Source organism: Somniosus microcephalus, chromosome 9 (assembly GCF_052327205.1).
Source record: "Somniosus microcephalus isolate GS21.2 chromosome 9, FLI_Smic_1.0, whole genome shotgun sequence".
Lineage (NCBI taxonomy): Eukaryota > Metazoa > Chordata > Chondrichthyes > Squaliformes > Somniosidae > Somniosus > Somniosus microcephalus.
Window position 1 is genome coordinate 53,312,984 of NC_140995.1, and position 18,351 is coordinate 53,331,334.

Sequence of the window (18,351 nt, forward strand, 5' to 3'; positions counted from 1 at the left end):
TTAGTGGCAGTTGGAGGAGAGGAGACTCCCCAGATCAGTTAGTGACAGTTGGAGGAGAGGAGACTCCCCAGAGCAGTTAGAGACAGTTGGAGGAGAGGTGACTCCCCAGATCAGTTAGTGACAGTTGGAGGAGAGGAGACTCCCCGGATCAGTTAGTGACAGTTGGAGGAGAGGAGACTCCTCAGAGCAGTTAGTGACAGTTGGAGGAGAGGAGACTCCCCAGATCAGTTCGTGACAGTTGGAGGAGAGGAGACTCCTCAGATCAGTTCGTGGCAGTTGGAGGAGAGGAGACTCCCCAGATCAGTTAGTGACAGTTGGAGGACAGGAGACTCCCCAGATCAGTTCGTGACAGTTGGAGGAGAGGAGTCTCCCCAGATCAGTTAGTGACAGTTGGAGGAGAGGAGACTCCCCAGATCAGTTAGTGACAATTGGAGGAGAGGCGACTCCCCAGATCAGTTAGTGACAGTTGGAGGAGAGGAGACTCCCCAGATCAGTTAGTGACATTTGGAGGAGAGCAGACTCCTCAGATCACTTAGTGACAGTTGGAGGAGAGGAGACTCCCCAGAGCAGTTTGTGACAGTTGAAGGAGAGGAGACGCCTCAGATCAGTTAGTGACAGTTGGAGGAGAGGAGACTCCCCAGATCAGTTAGTGACAGTTGGAGGAGAGGAAACTCCCCAGATCAGTTCGTGACAGTTGGAGGAGAGGAGACTACCCAGATCAGTTAGTGACAGTTGGAAGAGAGGAGACTCCCCAGATCAGTTAGTGAGATTTGGAGGAGAGGAGACTCCCCAGATCAGTTAGTGACAGTTGGAAGAGAGGAGACTCCCCAGATCAGTTAGTGACAGTTGGAGGAGAGGAGACTCCTCAGATCAGTTAGTGACAGTTGGAGGAGAGGAGGCTCCCCAGATCAGTTAGTGAGAGTTGGAGGAGTGGAGACTCCTCAGATCAGTTAGTGGCAGTTGGAGGAGAGGAGAATACCCAGATCAGTTCGTGACAGTTGGAGGAGGGGAGAATCCCCAGATCAGTTAGTGACAGTTGGAGGAGAGGAGGCTCCCCAGATCAGTTCGTGTCAGTTGGAGGAGAGGAGACACCCCAGATCTGTGAGTGACAGTTGGAGGAGAGGAGACTCCTCAGATCAGTTAGTGACAGTTGGAGGAGAGGAGACTCCCCAGATCTCTGAGTGACAGTTGGAGGAGAGGAGACTCCTCAGATCAGTTAGTGACAGTCGGAGGAGAGGAGACTCCCCAGATCAGTTAGTGTCAGTTGGAGGACAGGAGACTCCCCAGATCAGTTCGTGACAGTTGGAGGAGGGGAGACTCCCCAGATCCGTTAGTGACAGTTGGAGGAGAGGAGACTCCCCAGATCAGTTAGTGACAGTTGGAGGAGAGGAGACTCCCCAGATCAGTTAATGACAGATGGAGGAGAGGAGACTCCCCAGATCAGTTCGTGACAGTTGGAGGAGGGGAGACTCCCCAGATCCGTTAGTGACAGTTGGAGGAGAGGAGACTCCCCAGATCAGTTAGTGACAGTTGCAGGAGAGGAGACTCCTCAGATCAGTTAGTGGCAGTTGGAGGAGAGGAGACTCCCCAGATCAGTTAGTGACAGTTGGAGGAGAGGAGACTCCCCAGAGCAGTTAGAGACAGTTGGAGGAGAGGAGTCTCCCCAGATCAGTTAGTGACAGTTGGAGGAGAGGAGACTCCCCAGATCAGTTAGTGACAGTTGGAGGAGAGGAGACTCCTCAGAGCAGTTAGTGACAGTTGGAGGAGAGGAGAATCCCCAGATCAGTTAGTGACAGTTGGAGGAGAGGAGACTCCTCAGATCAGTTCGTGGCAGTTGGAGGAGAGGAGACTCCCCAGATCAGTTAGTGACAGTTGGAGGAGAGGAGACTCCCCAGAGCAGTTAGTGACAGTTGGAGGAGAGGAGTCTCCCCAGATCAGTTAGTGACAGTTGGAGGAGAGGAGACTCCCCAGATCAGTTAGTGACAATTGGAGGAGAGGCGACTCCCCAGATCAGTTAGTGACAGTTGGAGGAGAGGAGACTCCCCAGATCAGTTAGTGACATTTGGAGGAGAGGAGACTCCTCAGATCACTGAGTGACAGTTGGAGGAGAGGAGACTCCCCAGAGCAGTTAGTGACAGTTGGAGGAGAGGAGACGCCTCAGATCAGTTAGTGACAGTTGGAGGAGAGGAGACTCCCCAGATCAGTTAGTGACAGTTGGAGGAGAGGAAACTCCCCAGATCAGTTAGTGACAGTTGGAGGAGAGGAGACTCCCCAGATCAGTTAGTGACAGTTGGAAGAGAGGAGACTCCCCAGATCAGTTAGTGAGATTTGGAGGAGAGGAGACTCCCCAGATCAGTTAGTGACAGTTGGAAGAGAGGAGACTCCCCAGATCAGTTAGTGACAGTTGGAGGAGAGGAGACACCTCAGATCAGTTAGTGACAGTTGGAGGAGAGGAGACTCCCCAGATCAGTTAGTGAGAGTTGGAGTAGTGGAGACTCCTCAGATCAGTTAGTGGCAGTTGGAGGAGAGGAGAATACCCAGATCAGTTCGTGACAGTTGGAGGAGGGGAGAATCCCCAGATCAGTTAGTGACAGTTGGAGGAGAGGAGGCTCCCCAGATCAGTTCGTGACAGTTGGAGGAGAGGAGACACCCCAGATCTGTGAATGACAGTTGGAGGAGAGGAGACTCCTCAGATCAGTTAGTGACAGTTGGAGGAGAGGAGACTCCCCAGATCTGTGAGTGACAGTTGGAGGAGAGGAGACTCCTCAGATCAGTTAGTGACAGTCGGAGGAGAGGAGACTCCCCAGATCAGTTAGTGTCAGTTGGAGGAGAGGAGACTCCCCAGATCAGTTCGTGACAGTTGGAGGAGGGGAGACTCCCCAGATCCGTTAGTGACATTTGGAGGAGAGGAGACTCCCCAGATCAGTTAGTGACAGTTGGAGGAGAGGAGACTCCCCAGATCAGTTAATGACAGATGGAGGAGAGGAGACTCCTCAGATCAGTTAGTGACAGTTGGAGGAGAGGTGACTTCCCAGATCAGTTAGTGACAGTTGGAGGAGAGGAGACTCCCCAGATCCGTTAGTGACAGTTGGAGGAGAGGAGACTCCCCAGAACAGTTAGTGACAGTTGGAGGAGAGGAGACTCCCCAGATCAGTTAGTGACAGTTGAAGGCGAGCAGACTCCCCAGATCCGTTAGTGACAGTTGGAGCAGAGGAGACTCCCCAGATCAGTTAGTGAAAGTTGGAGGAGTGGAGACTCCCCAGATCAGTTAGTGACAGTTGGAGGAGTGGAGACTCCCCAGATCAGTTAGTGACAGTTGGAGGAGAGGAGAATCCCCAGATCAGTTAGTGAGAGTTGGAGGAGTGGAGACTCCCCAGATCAGTTAGTGACAGTTGGAGGAGAGGAGAATCCCCAAATCAGTTAGTGACAGTTGGAGGAGAGGAGACTCCCCAGATCAGTTAGTGACAGTTGGAGGAGAGGAGACTCCCCAGATCAGTTCGTGACAGTTGGAGGAGAGGAGACTCCCCAGATCAGTTAGTGACAGTTGGAGGAGTGGAGACTCCCCAGATCAGTTAGTGACAGTTGGAGGAGAGGCGACTCCTCAGATCAGTTAGTGACAGTTGGAGGAGAGGAGACTCCCCAGATCAGTTAGTGACAGTCGGAGGAGAGGAGACTCCCCAGATCAGTTAGTGGCAGTTGGAGGAGTGGAGACACCCCAGATCAGTTAGAGATAGTTGGAGGAGAGGAGACTCCCCAGATCAGTTAGTGACAGTTGGAGGAGAGGAGACTCCCCAGATCAGTTCGAGATAGTTGGAGGAGAGGAGACTACCCAGATCAGTTAGTGACAGTTGGAGGAGAGGAGACTCCCCAGATCAGTTAGTGACAGTTGGAGGAGAGGAGACTCGCCAGATCAGTTAGTGACGGTTGGAGGAGAGGAGAATCCTCAGATCAGTTAGTGACAGTTGGAGGAGAGGAGACGCCCCAGATCAGTTAGTGACAGTCGGAGGAGAGGAGACTCCCCAGATCAGTTAGTGACAGTTGGAGGAGAGGAGACTTCCCAGATCAGTTAGTGACAGTTGGAAGAGAGGAGACTCCCCAGATCAGTTAGTGACAGTTGGAGGAGTGGAGACTCCTCAGATCAGTTAGTGATAGTTGGAGGAGAGGAGAATCCCCAGATCAGTTAGTGACAGTTGGAGGACAGGAGACTCCTCAGATCAGTTAGTGACAGTTGGAGGAGAGGAGAATCCCCAGATCAGTTAGTGAGAGTTGGAGGAGTGGAGACTCCCCAGATCAGTTAGTGACAGTTGGAGGAGAGGAGAATCCCCAAATCAGTTAGTGACAGTTGGAGGAGAGGAGACTCCCTAGATCAGTTAGTGACAGTTGGTGGAGAGTAGACTCCCCAAATCAGTTAGTGACAGTTGGAGGAGAGGAGACTCCCCAGATCAGTTAGTGACAGTTGGAGGAGAGGAGACTCCCCAGATCAGTTAGTGACAGTTGGAGGAGAGGAGACTCCTCAGATCAGTTAGTGACAGTTGGAGGAGAGGAGACTCCTCAGATCAGTTCGTGACAGTTGGAGGAGAGTAGACTCCTCAGATCAGTTAGTGACAGTTGGAGGAGAGGAGACTCCCCAGATCAGTTAGAGACAGTTGGAGGAGAGGAGACTCCCCAGGTCAGTTAGTGACAGTTGGAGGAGAGGCGACTCCTCAGATCAGTTAGTGACAGTTGGAGGAGAGGAGACTCCCCAGATCAGTTAGTGACAGTCGGAGGAGAGGAGACTCCCCAGATCAGTTAGTGGCAGTTGGAGGAGTGGAGACACCCCAGATCAGTTAGAGATAGTTGGAGGAGAGGAGACTCCCCAGATCAGTTAGTGACAGTTGGAGGAGAGGAGACTCCCCAGATCAGTTCGAGATAGTTGGAGGAGAGGAGACTACCCAGATCAGTTAGTGACAGTTGGAGGAGAGGAGACTCCCCGATCAGTTCGTGACAGTTGGAGGAGAGGAGACACGCCAGATCAGTTAAAGACAGTTGGAGGAGAGGAGACTCCTCAGATCAGTTAGTGACAGTTGGAGGAGAGGAGACGCCCCAGATCAGTTAGTTACAGTCGGAGGAGAGGAGACTCCCCAGATCAGTTAGTGACAGTTGGAGGAGAGGAGACTTCCCAGATCAGTTAGTGACAGTTGGAAGAGAGGAGACTCCCCAGATCAGTTAGTGACAGTTGGAGGAGTGGAGACTCCTCAGATCAGTTTGTGCCAGTTGGAGGAGAGGAGAATCCCCAGATCAGTTAGTGACAGTTGGAGGACAGGAGACTCCTCAGATCAGTTAGTGACAGTTGGAGGAGAGGAGACTCCCCAGATCAGTTAGTGACAGTTGGAGGACAGGAGACACCTCAGATCAGTTAGTGACAATTGGAGGAGAGGAGACTCCCCAGATCAGTTAGTGACAGTTGGAGGAGAGGAGACTCCTCAGATCAGTTAGTGACAGTTGGAGGAGAGGAGACTCCTCAGATCAGCTAGTGACAGTTGGAGGAGAGGAGAGTCCCCAGATCAGTTAGTGACAGTTGGAGGAGAGGAGACTCCCCAGATCAGTTAGTGACAGTTGGAGGAGAGGAGACTCCCCAGATCAGTTAGTGACATTTGGAGGAGAGGAAACTCCCCAGATCAGTTAGTGACAGTTGGAGGAGAGGCGACTCCTCAGATCAGTTAGAGACAGTTGGAGGTGAGGAGACTCCCCAGATCAGTTAGTGACAGTTGGAGGAGAGGATGCTCCCCAGATCAGTTAATGACAGTTGGAGGAGAGGATACTCCCCAGATCAGTTAGTGACAGATGGAGGAGAGGAGACTCCCGAGATCAGTTAGTGACAGTTGGAGGAGAGGGGACTCCTCAGATCAGTTAGTGACAGTTGGAGGAGAGGAGACTCCTCAGATCAGTTAGTGACAGTTGGAGGAGAGGTGACTCCTCAGATCAGTTAGAGACAGTTGGAGGAGAGGAGACTCCCCAGATCAGTTAGTGACAGTTGGAGGAGAGGAGACACCCCAGATCAATTAGTGACAGTTGGAGGAGAGGAGACTCCTCAGATCAGTTAGTGACAGTTGGAGGAGAGGAGACTCCTCAGATCAGTTCGTGACAGTTGGAGGAGAGTAGACTCCTCAGATCAGTTAGTGACAGTTGGAGGAGAGGAGACTCCCCAGATCAGTTAGAGACAGTTGGAGGAGAGGAGACTCCCCAGGTCAGTTAGTGACAGTTGGAGGAGAGGCGACTCCTCAGATCAGTTAGTGACAGTTGGAGGAGAGGAGACTCCCCAGATCAGTTAGTGACAGTCGGAGGAGAGGAGACTCCCCAGATCAGTTAGTGGCAGTTGGAGGAGTGGAGACACCCCAGATCAGTTAGAGATAGTTGGAGGAGAGGAGACTCCCCAGATCAGTTAGTGACAGTTGGAGGAGAGGAGACTCCCCAGATCAGTTCGAGATAGTTGGAGGAGAGGAGACTACCCAGATCAGTTAGTGACAGTTGGAGGAGAGGAGACTCCCCGATCAGTTAGTGACAGTTGGAGGAGAGGAGACACGCCAGATCAGTTAAAGACAGTTGGAGGAGAGGAGACTCCTCAGATCAGTTAGTGACAGTTGGAGGAGAGGAGACGCCCCAGATCAGTTAGTTACAGTCGGAGGAGAGGAGACTCCCCAGATCAGTTAGTGACAGTTGGAGGAGAGGAGACTTCCCAGATCAGTTAGTGACAGTTGGAAGAGAGGAGACTCCCCAGATCAGTTAGTGACAGTTGGAGGAGTGGAGACTCCTCAGATCAGTTTGTGCCAGTTGGAGGAGAGGAGAATCCCCAGATCAGTTAGTGACAGTTGGAGGACAGGAGACTCCTCAGATCAGTTAGTGACAGTTGGAGGAGAGGAGACTCCCCAGATCAGTTAGTGACAGTTGGAGGACAGGAGACTCCTCAGATCAGTTAGTGACAATTGGAGGAGAGGAGACTCCCCAGATCAGTTAGTGACAGTTGGAGGAGAGGAGACTCCTCAGATCAGTTAGTGACAGTTGGAGGAGAGGAGACTCCTCAGATCAGCTAGTGACAGTTGGAGGAGAGGAGAGTCCCCAGATCAGTTAGTGACAGTTGGAGGAGAGGAGACTCCCCAGATCAGTTAGTGACAGTTGGAGGAGAGGAGACTCCCCAGATCAGTTAGTGACATTTGGAGGAGAGGAAACTCCCCAGATCAGTTAGTGACAGTTGGAGGAGAGGCGACTCCTCAGATCAGTTAGAGACAGTTGGAGGTGAGGAGACTCCCCAGATCAGTTAGTGACAGTTGGAGGAGAGGATGCTCCCCAGATCAGTTAATGACAGTTGGAGGAGAGGATACTCCCCAGATCAGTTAGTGACAGATGGAGGAGAGGAGACTCCCGAGATCAGTTAGTGACAGTTGGAGGAGAGGGGACTCCTCAGATCAGTTAGTGACAGTTGGAGGAGAGGAGACTCCTCAGATCAGTTAGTGACAGTTGGAGGAGAGGTGACTCCTCAGATCAGTTAGAGACAGTTGGAGGAGAGGAGACTCCCCAGATCAGTTAGTGACAGTTGGAGGAGAGGAGACGCCCCAGATCAATTAGTGACAGTTGGAGGAGAGGAGACGCCCCAGATCAGTTAGTGACAGTTGGAGGAGAGGAGACTCCCCAGATCAGTTAGAGATAGTTGGAGGAGAGGAGACCCCACAGATGAGTTAGTGACATTGGAGGAGAGGAGACTCCTCAGATCAGTTAGTGACAGTTGGAGGAGAGGAGACTCCCCAGATCAGTTAGTGACAGTTGGAGGAGAGGAGACTCCCCAGATCAGTTAGTGACAATTGGAGGAGAGGAAACTCCCCAGATCAGTTAGTGACAGTTGGAGGAGAGGCGACTCCTCAGATCAGTTAGAGACAGTTGGAGGTGAGGAGACTCCCCAGATCAGTTAGTGACAGTTGGAGGAGAGGATGCTCCCCAGATCAGTTAATGACAGTTGGAGGAGAGGATACTCCCCAGATCAGTTAGTGACAGATGGAGGAGAGGAGACTCCCGAGATCAGTTAGTGACAGTTGGAGGAGAGGGGACTCCTCAGATCAGTTAGTGACAGTTGGAGGAGAGGAGACTCCTCAGATCAGTTAGTGACAGTTGGAGGAGAGGTGACTCCTCAGATCAGTTAGAGACAGTTGGAGGAGAGGAGACTCCCCAGATCAGTTAGTGACAGTTGGAGGAGAGGAGACGCCCCAGATCAATTAGTGACAGTTGGAGGAGAGGAGACTCCTCAGATCAGTTAGTGACAGTTGGAGGAGAGGAGACTCCTCAGATCAGTTCGTGACAGTTGGAGGAGAGTAGACTCCTCAGATCAGTTAGTGACAGTTGGAGGAGAGGAGACTCCCCAGATCAGTTAGAGACAGTTGGAGGAGAGGAGACTCCCCAGGTCAGTTAGTGACAGTTGGAGGAGAGGCGACCCCTCAGATCAGTTAGTGACAGTTGGAGGAGAGGAGACTCCCCAGATCAGTTAGTGACAGTCGGAGGAGAGGAGACTCCCCAGATCAGTTAGTGGCAGTTGGAGGAGTGGAGACACCCCAGATCAGTTAGAGATAGTTGGAGGAGAGGAGACTCCCCAGATCAGTTAGTGACAGTTGGAGGAGAGGAGACTCCCCAGATCAGTTCGAGATAGTTGGAGGAGAGGAGACTACCCAGATCAGTTAGTGACAGTTGGAGGAGAGGAGACTCCCCGATCAGTTAGTGACAGTTGGAGGAGAGGAGACACGCCAGATCAGTTAAAGACAGTTGGAGGAGAGGAGACTCCTCAGATCAGTTAGTGACAGTTGGAGGAGAGGAGACGCCCCAGATCAGTTAGTTACAGTCGGAGGAGAGGAGACTCCCCAGATCAGTTAGTGACAGTTGGAGGAGAGGAGACTTCCCAGATCAGTTAGTGACAGTTGGAAGAGAGGAGACTCCCCAGATCAGTTAGTGACAGTTGGAGGAGTGGAGACTCCTCAGATCAGTTTGTGCCAGTTGGAGGAGAGGAGAATCCCCAGATCAGTTAGTGACAGTTGGAGGACAGGAGACTCCTCAGATCAGTTAGTGACAGTTGGAGGAGAGGAGACTCCCCAGATCAGTTAGTGACAGTTGGAGGACAGGAGACTCCTCAGATCAGTTAGTGACAATTGGAGGAGAGGAGACTCCCCAGATCAGTTAGTGACAGTTGGAGGAGAGGAGACTCCTCAGATCAGTTAGTGACAGTTGGAGGAGAGGAGACTCCTCAGATCAGCTAGTGACAGTTGGAGGAGAGGAGAGTCCCCAGATCAGTTAGTGACAGTTGGAGGAGAGGAGACTCCCCAGATCAGTTAGTGACAGTTGGAGGAGAGGAGACTCCCCAGATCAGTTAGTGACATTTGGAGGAGAGGAAACTCCCCAGATCAGTTAGTGACAGTTGGAGGAGAGGCGACTCCTCAGATCAGTTAGAGACAGTTGGAGGTGAGGAGACTCCCCAGATCAGTTAGTGACAGTTGGAGGAGAGGATGCTCCCCAGATCAGTTAATGACAGTTGGAGGAGAGGATACTCCCCAGATCAGTTAGTGACAGATGGAGGAGAGGAGACTCCCGAGATCAGTTAGTGACAGTTGGAGGAGAGGGGACTCCTCAGATCAGTTAGTGACAGTTGGAGGAGAGGAGACTCCTCAGATCAGTTAGTGACAGTTGGAGGAGAGGTGACTCCTCAGATCAGTTAGAGACAGTTGGAGGAGAGGAGACTCCCCAGATCAGTTAGTGACAGTTGGAGGAGAGGAGACGCCCCAGATCAATTAGTGACAGTTGGAGGAGAGGAGACGCCCCAGATCAGTTAGTGACAGTTGGAGGAGAGGAGACTCCCCAGATCAGTTAGAGATAGTTGGAGGAGAGGAGACCCCACAGATGAGTTAGTGACATTGGAGGAGAGGAGACTCCTCAGATCAGTTAGTGACAGTTGGAGGAGAGGAGACTCCCCAGATCAGTTAGTGACAGTTGGAGGAGAGGAGACTCCCCAGATCAGTTAGTGACAGTTGGAGGAGGGGAGACTCCCCAGAGCAGTTAGTGACAGTTGGAGGAGAGGAGACTCCCCAGATCAGTTAGTGACAGTTGGAGGAGAGGAGACTCCCCAGAGCAGTTAGTGACAGTTGGAGGAGAGGAGACTCCCCAGATCAGTTAGTGACAGTTGGAGGAGAGGAGACTCCCCAGATCAGTTAGTGACAATTGGAGGAGAGGCGACTCCCCAGATCAGTTAGTGACAGTTGGAGGAGAGGAGACTCCCCAGATCAGTTAGTGACATTTGGAGGAGAGGAGACTCCTCAGATCACTTAGTGACAGTTGGAGGAGAGGAGACTCCCCAGATCAGTTCGTGACAGTTGGAGGGGAGGAGACTCCTCAGATCAGTTAGTGTCAGTTGGAGGAGACGAGACTCCCCAGATCAGTTAGTGACAGTTGGAGCAGAGGAGACTCCCCAGATCAGTTAGTGACATTTGGAGGAAAGGAGACTCCCCAGATCAGTTAGTGACAGATGGAGGAGAGGAGACGCCTCAGATCAGTTAGTGACAGTTGGAGGAGAGGAGACTCCCCAGATCAGTTAGTGACAGTTGGAGGAGAGGAGACTCCCCAGAGCAGTTAGTGACAGTTGGAGGAGAGGAGACGCCTCAGATCAGTTAGTGACAGTTGGAGGAGAGGAGACTCCCCAGATCAGTTAGTGACAGTTGGAGGAGAGGAGACTCCCCAGATCAGTTAGTGACATTTGGAGGAGAGGAGACTCCTCAGATCACTTAGTGACAGTTGGAGGAGAGGAGACTCCCCAGAGCAGTTAGTGACAGTTGGAGGAGAGGAGACGCCTCAGATCAGTTAGTGACAGTTGGAGGAGAGGAGACTCCCCAGATCAGTTAGTGACAGTTGGAGGAGAGGAGACGCCTCAGATCAGTTAGTGACAATTGGAGGAGAGGCGACTCCCCAGATCAGTTAGTGACAGTTGGAGGAGAGGAGACTCCCCAGATCAGTTAGTGACATTTGGAGGAGAGGAGACTCGTCAGATCACTTAGTGACAGTTGGAGGAGAGGAGACTCCCCAGAGCAATTAGTGACAGTTGGAGGAGAGGAGACGCCTCAGATCAGTTAGTGACAGTTGGAGGAGAGGAGACTCCCCAGATCAGTTAGTGACAGTTGGAGGAGAGGAAACTCCCCAGATCAGTTAGTGACAATTGGAGGAGAGGAGACTCCCCAGATCAGTTAGTGACAGTTGGAAGAGAGGAGACTCCCCAGATCAGTTAGTGAGATTTGGAGGAGAGGAGACTCCCCAGATCAGTTAGTGACAGTTGGAAGAGAGGAGACTCCCCAGATCAGTTAGTGACAGTTGGAGGAGAGGAGACTCCCCAGATCAGTTAGTGAGAGTTGGAGGAGTGGAGACTCCTCAGATCAGTTAGTGGCAGTTGGAGGAGAGGAGAATACCCAGATCAGTTCGTGACAGTTGGAGGAGGGGAGAATCCCCAGATCAGTTAGTGACAGTTGGAGGAGAGGAGGCTCCCCAGATCAGTTCGTGACAGTTGGAGGAGAGGAGACACCCCAGATCTGTGAGTGACAGTTGGAGGAGAGGAGACTCCTCAGATCAGTTAGTGACAGTTGGAGGAGAGGAGACTCCCCAGGTCTGTGAGTGACAGTTGGAGGAGAGGAGACTCCTCAGATCAGTTAGTGACAGTCGGAGGAGAGGAGACTCCCCAGATCAGTTAGTGTCAGTTGGAGGAGAGGAGACTCCCCAGATCAGTTCGTGACAGTTGGAGGAGGGGAGACTCCCCAGATCCGTTAGTGACAGTTGGAGGAGAGGAGACTCCCCAGATCAGTTAGTGACAGTTGGAGGAGAGGAGACTCCCCAGATCAGTTAATGACAGATGGAGGAGAGGAGACTCCTCAGATCAGTTAGTGACAGTTGGAGGAGAGGTGACTTCCCAGATCAGTTAGTGACAGTTGGAGGAGAGGAGACTCCCCAGATCCGTTAGTGACAGTTGGAGGAGAGGAGACTCCCCAGAACAGTTAGTGACAGTTGGAGGAGAGGAGACTCCCCAGATCAGTTAGTGACAGTTGAAGGCGAGCAGACTCCCCAGATCCGTTAGTGACAGTTGGAGCAGAGGAGACTCCCCAGATCAGTTCGTGAAAGTTGGAGGAGTGGAGACTCCCCAGATCAGTTCGTGACAGTTGGAGGAGTGGAGATTCCCCAGATCAGTTAGTGACAGTTGGAGGAGAGGAGAATCCCCAGATCAGTTAGTGAGAGTTGGAGGAGTGGAGACTCCCCAGATCAGTTAGTGACAGTTGGAGGAGAGGAGACTCCCCAGATCAGTTAGTGACAGTCGGAGGAGAGGAGACTCCCCAGATCAGTTAGTGGCAGTTGGAGGAGTGGAGACACCCCAGATCAGTTAGAGATAGTTGGAGGAGAGGAGACTCCCCAGATCAGTTAGTGACAGCTGGAGGAGAGGAGACTCCCCAGATCAGTTCGAGATAGTTGGAGGAGAGGAGACTACCCAGATCAGTTAGTGACAGTTGGAGGAGAGGAGACTCCCCAGATCAGTTAGTGACAGTTGGAGGAGAGGAGACTCGCCAGATCAGTTAGTGACAGTTGGAGGAGAGGAGACTCCTCAGATCAGTTAGTGACAGTTGGAGGAGAGGAGACGCCCCAGATCAGTTAGTGACAGTCGGAGGAGAGGAGACTCCCCAGATCAGTTAGTGACAGTTGGAGGAGAGGAGACTTCCCAGATCAGTTAGTGACAGTTGGAAGAGAGGAGACTCCCCAGATCAGTTAGTGACAGTTGGAGGAGTGGAGACTCCTCAGATCAGTTTGTGCCAGTTGGAGGAGAGGAGAATCCCCAGATCAGTTAGTGACAGTTGGAGGACAGGAGACTCCTCAGATCAGTTAGTGACAGTTGGAGGAGAGGAGACTCCCCAGATCAGTTAGTGACAGTTGGAGGACAGGAGACTCCTCAGATCAGTTAGTGACAGTTGGAGGAGAGGAGACTCCCCAGATCAGTTAGTGACAGTTGGAGGAGAGGAGACTCCACAGATCAGTTAGTGACAGTTGGAGGAGAGGAGACTCCTCAGATCAGCTCGTGACAGTTGGAGGAGAGGAGACTCCCCAGATCAGTTAGTGACAGTTGGAGGAGAGGAGACTCCCCAGATCAGTTAGTGACAGTTGGAGGAGAGGAGACTCCCCAGATCAGTTAGTGACAGTTGGAGGAGAGGAAACTCCCCAGATCAGTTAGTGACAGTTGGAGGAGAGGCGACTCCTCAGATCAGTTAGTGACAGTTGGAGGAGAGGAGACTCCTCAGATCAGTTAGTGACAGTTGGAGGAGAGGTGACTCCTCAGATCAGTTAGAGACAGTTGGAGGAGAGGAGACTCCCCAGATCAGTTAGTGACAGTTGGAGGAGAGGAGACTCCCCAGATCAATTAGTGACAGTTGGAGGAGAGGAGACGCCCCAGATCAGTTAGTGACAGTTGGAGGAGAGGAGACTCCCCAGATCAGTTAGAGATAGTTGGAGGAGAGGAGACCCCACAGATGAGTTAGTGACATTGGAGGAGAGGAGACTCCTCAGATCAGTTAGTGACAGTTGGAGGAGAGGAGACTCCCCAGATCAGTTAGTGACAGTTGGAGGAGAGGAGACTCCCCAGATCAGTAAGTGACAGTTGGAGGAGAGGAGACTCCCCAGATCAGTTAGTGACAGTTGGAGGAGGGGAGACTCCCCAGAGCAGTTAGTGACAGTTGGAGGAGAGGAGACTCCCCAGATCAGTTAGTGACAGTTGGAGGAGAGGAGAATCCTTAGAGCAGTTAGTGACAGTTGGAGGAGAGGAGACTCCCCAGATCAGTTAGTGACAGTTGGAGGAGAGGAGACTCCCCAGATCAGTTAGTGACAATTGGAGGAGAGGCGACTCCCCAGATCAGTTAGTGACAGTTGGAGGAGAGGAGACTCCCCAGATCAGTTAGTGACATTTGGAGGAGAGGAGACTCCTCAGATCACTTAGTGACAGTTGGAGGAGAGGAGACTCCCCAGATCAGTTCGTGACAGTTGGAGGGGAGGAGACTCCTCAGATCAGTTAGTGTCAGTTGGAGGAGACGAGACACCCCAGATCAGTTAGTGACAGTTGGAGGAGAGGAGACTCCCCAGATCAGTTAGTGACATTTGGAGGAGAGGAGACTCCCCAGATCAGTTAGTGACAGATGGAGGAGAGGAGACGCCTCAGATCAGTTTGTGACAGTTGGAGGAGAGGAGACTCCCCAGATCAGTTAGTGACAGTTGGAGGAGAGGAGACTCCCCAGAGCAGTTAGTGACAGTTGGAGGAGAGGAGACGCCTCAGGTCAGTTAGTGACAGTTGGAGGAGAGGAGACTCCCCAGATCAGTTAGTGACAGTTGGAGGAGAGGAGACTCCCCAGATCAGTTAGTGACATTTGGAGGAGAGGAGACTCCTCAGATCACTTAGTGACAGTTGGAGGAGAGGAGACTCCCCAGAGCAGTTAGTGACAGTTGGAGGAGAGGAGACGCCTCAGATCAGTTCGTGACAGTTGGAGGAGAGGAGACTCCCCAGATCAGTTAGTGACAGTTGGAGGAGAGGAGACGCCTCAGATCAGTTAGTGACAATTGGAGGAGAGGCGACTCCCCAGATCAGTTAGTGACAGTTGGAGGAGAGGAGACTCCCCAGATCAGTTAGTGACATTTGGAGGAGAGGAGACTCCTCAGATCACTTAGTGACAGTTGGAGGAGAGGAGACTCCCCAGAGCAGTTAGTGACAGTTGGAGGAGAGGAGACGCCTCAGATCAGTTAGTGACAGTTGGAGGAGAGGAGACTCCCCAGATCAGTTAGTGACAGTTGGAGGAGAGGAAACTCCCCAGATCAGTTAGTGACAATTGGAGGAGAGGAGGCTCCCCAGATCAGTTCGTGACAGTTGGAGGAGAGGAGACACCCCAGATCTGTGAGTGACAGTTGGAGGAGAGGAGACTCCTCAGATCAGTTAGTGACAGTTGGAGGAGAGGAGACTCCCCAGATCTGTGAGTGACAGTTGGAGGAGAGGAGACTCCTCAGATCAGTTAGTGACAGTCGGAGGAGAGGAGACTCCCCAGATCAGTTAGTGTCAGTTGGAGGAGAGGAGACTCCCCAGATCAGTTCGTGACAGTTGGAGGAGGGGAGACTCCCCAGATCCGTTAGTGACAGTTGGAGGAGAGGAGACTCCCCAGATCAGTTAGTGACAGTTGGAGGAGAGGAGACTCCCCAGATCAGTTAATGACAGATGGAGGAGAGTAGACTCCTCAGATCAGTTAGTGACAGTTGGAGGAGAGGTGACTTCCCAGATCAGTTAGTGACAGTTGGAGGAGAGGAGACTCCCCAGATCCGTTAGTGACAGTTGGAGGAGAGGAGACTCCCCAGAACAGTTAGTGACAGTTGGAGGAGAGGAGACTCCCCAGATCAGTTAGTGACAGTTGAAGGCGAGCAGACTCCCCAGATCCGTTAGTGACAGTTGGAGCAGAGGAGACTCCCCAGATCAGTTAGTGAAAGTTGGAGGAGTGGAGACTCCCCAGATCAGTTCGTGACAGTTGGAGGAGTGGAGACTCCCCAGATCAGTTAGTGACAGTTGGAGGAGAGGAGAATCCCCAGATCAGTTAGTGACAGTTGGAGGAGAGGAGACTCCCCAGATCAGTTAGTGACAGTTGGAGGAGAGGAGACTCCTCAGATCAGTTAGTGACAGTTGGAGGAGAGGAGACTCCTCAGATCAGTTCGTGACAGTTGGAGGAGAGTAGATTCCTCAGATCAGTTAGTGACAGTTGGAGGAGAGGAGATTCCCAGATCAGTTAGAGACAGTTGGAGGAGAGGAGACTCCCCAGGTCAGTTAGTGACAGTTGGAGGAGAGGAGACTCCTCAGATCAGTTAGTGACAGTTGGAGGAGAGGCGACTCCTCAGATCAGTTAGTGACAGTTGGAGGAGAGGAGACTCCCCAGATCAGTTAGTGACAGTCGGAGGAGAGGAGACTCCCCAGATCAGTTAGTGGCAGTTGGAGGAGTGGAGACACCCCAGATCAGTTAGAGATAGTTGGAGGAGAGGAGACTCCCCAGATCAGTTAGGGACAGTTGGAGGAGAGGAGACTCCCCAGATCAGTTCGAGATAGTTGGAGGAGAGGAGACTACCCAGATCAGTTAGTGACAGTTGGAGGAGAGGAGACTCCCCAGATCAGTTAGTGACAGTTGGAGGAGAGGAGACTCGCCAGATCAGTTAGTGACAGTCGGAGGAGAGGAGACTCCCCAGATCAGTTAGTGACAGTTGGAGGAGAGGAGACTTCCCAGATCAGCTAGTGACAGTTGGAAGAGAGGAGACTCCCCAGATCAGTTAGTGACAGTTGGAGGAGTGGAGACTCCTCAGATCAGTTAGTGACAGTTGGAGGAGAGGAGAATCCCCAGATCAGTTAGTGACAGTTGGAGGACAGGAGACTCCTCAGATCAGTTAGTGACAGTTGGAGGAGAGGAGACTCCCCAGATCAGTTAGTGACAGTTGGAGGAGAGGAGACTCCTCAGATCAGTTAGTGACAGTTGGAGGAGAGGAGACTCCTCAGATCAGTTAGTGACAGTTGGAGGAGAGGAGACTCCCCAGATCAGTTAGTGACAGTTGGAGGAGAGGAGACTCGCCAGATCAGTTAGTGACAGTCGGAGGAGAGGAGACTCCCCAGATCAGTTAGTGACAGTTGGAGGAGAGGAGACTTCCCAGATCAGTTAGTGACAGTTGGAAGAGAGGAGACTCCCCAGATCAGTTAGTGACAGTTGGAGGAGAGGAGACTCCACAGATCAGTTAGTGACAGTTGGAGGACAGGAGACTCCTCAGATCAGTTAGTGACAGTTGGAGGAGAGGAGACTCCACAGATCAGTTAGTGACAGTTGGAGGAGAGGAGACTCCCCAGATCAGTTAGTGACAGTTGGAGGAGAGGAGACTCCTCAGATCAGTTCATGACAGTTGGAGGAGAGGAGACTCCCCAGATCAGTTAGTGACAGTTGGAGGAGAGGAGACTCCCCAGATCAGTTAGTGACAGTTGGAGGAGAGGAGACTCCCCAGATCAGTTAGTGACAGTTGGAGGAGAGGAGACTCCCCAGATCAGTTAGTGACAGTTGGAGGAGAGGAAACTCCCCAGATCAGTTAGTGACATTTGGAGGAGAGGCGACTCCTCAGATCAGTTAGTGACAGTTGGAGGTGAGGAGACTCCCCAGATCAGTTAGTGACAGTTGGAGGAGAGGATGCTCCCCAGATCAGTTAATGACAGTTGGAGGAGAGGAGACTCCCCAGATCAGTTAGTGACAGATGGAGGAGAGGAGACTCCCGAGATCAGTTAGTGACAGTTGGAGGAGAGGAGACTCCTCAGATCAGTTCGTGACACTTGGAGGAGAGGAGACTCCTCAGATCAGTTAGTGACAGTTGGAGGAGAGGAGACTCCTCAGATCAGTTAGTGACAGTTGGAGGAGAGGTGACTCCTCAGATCAGTTAGAGACAGTTGGAGGAGAGGAGACTCCCCAGATCAGTTAGTGACAGTTGGAGGAGAGGAGACTCCCCAGATCAATTAGTGACAGTTGGAGGAGAGGAGACGCCCCAGATCAGTTAGTGACAGTTGGAGGAGAGGGGACTCCCCAGATCAGTTAGAGATAGTTGGAGGAGAGGAGACTCCCCAGATCAGTTAGTGAGATTTGGAGGAGAGGAGACTCCCCAGATCAGTTAGTGACAGTTGGAAGAGAGGAGACTCCCCAGATCAGTTAGTGACAGTTGGAGGAGAGGAGACTCCCCAGATCAGTTAGTGAGAGTTGGAGGAGTGGAGACTCCTCAGATCAGTTAGTGGCAGTTGGAGGAGAGGAGAATACCCAGATCAGTTCGTGACAGTTGGAGGAGGGGAGAATCCCCAGATCAGTTAGTGACAGTTGGAGGAGAGGAGGCTCCCCAGATCAGTTCGTGACAGTTGGAGGAGAGGAGACAACCCAGATCTGTGAGTGACAGTTGGAGGAGAGGAGACTCCTCAGATCAGTTAGTGACAGTTGGAGGAGAGGAGACTCCCCAGATCTGTGAGTGACAGTTGGAGGAGAGGAGACTCCTCAGATCAGTTAGTGACAGTCGGAGGAGAGGAGACTCCCCAGATCAGTTAGTGTCAGTTGGAGGAGAGGAGACTCCCCAGATCAGTTCGTGACAGTTGGAGGAGGGGAGACTCCCCAGATCCGTTAGTGTCAGTTGGAGGAGACGAGACTCCCCAGATCAGTTAGTGACAGTTGGAGGAGAGGAGACTCCCCAGATCAGTTAGTGACAGTTGGAGGAGAGGAGGCTCCCCAGATCAGTTAG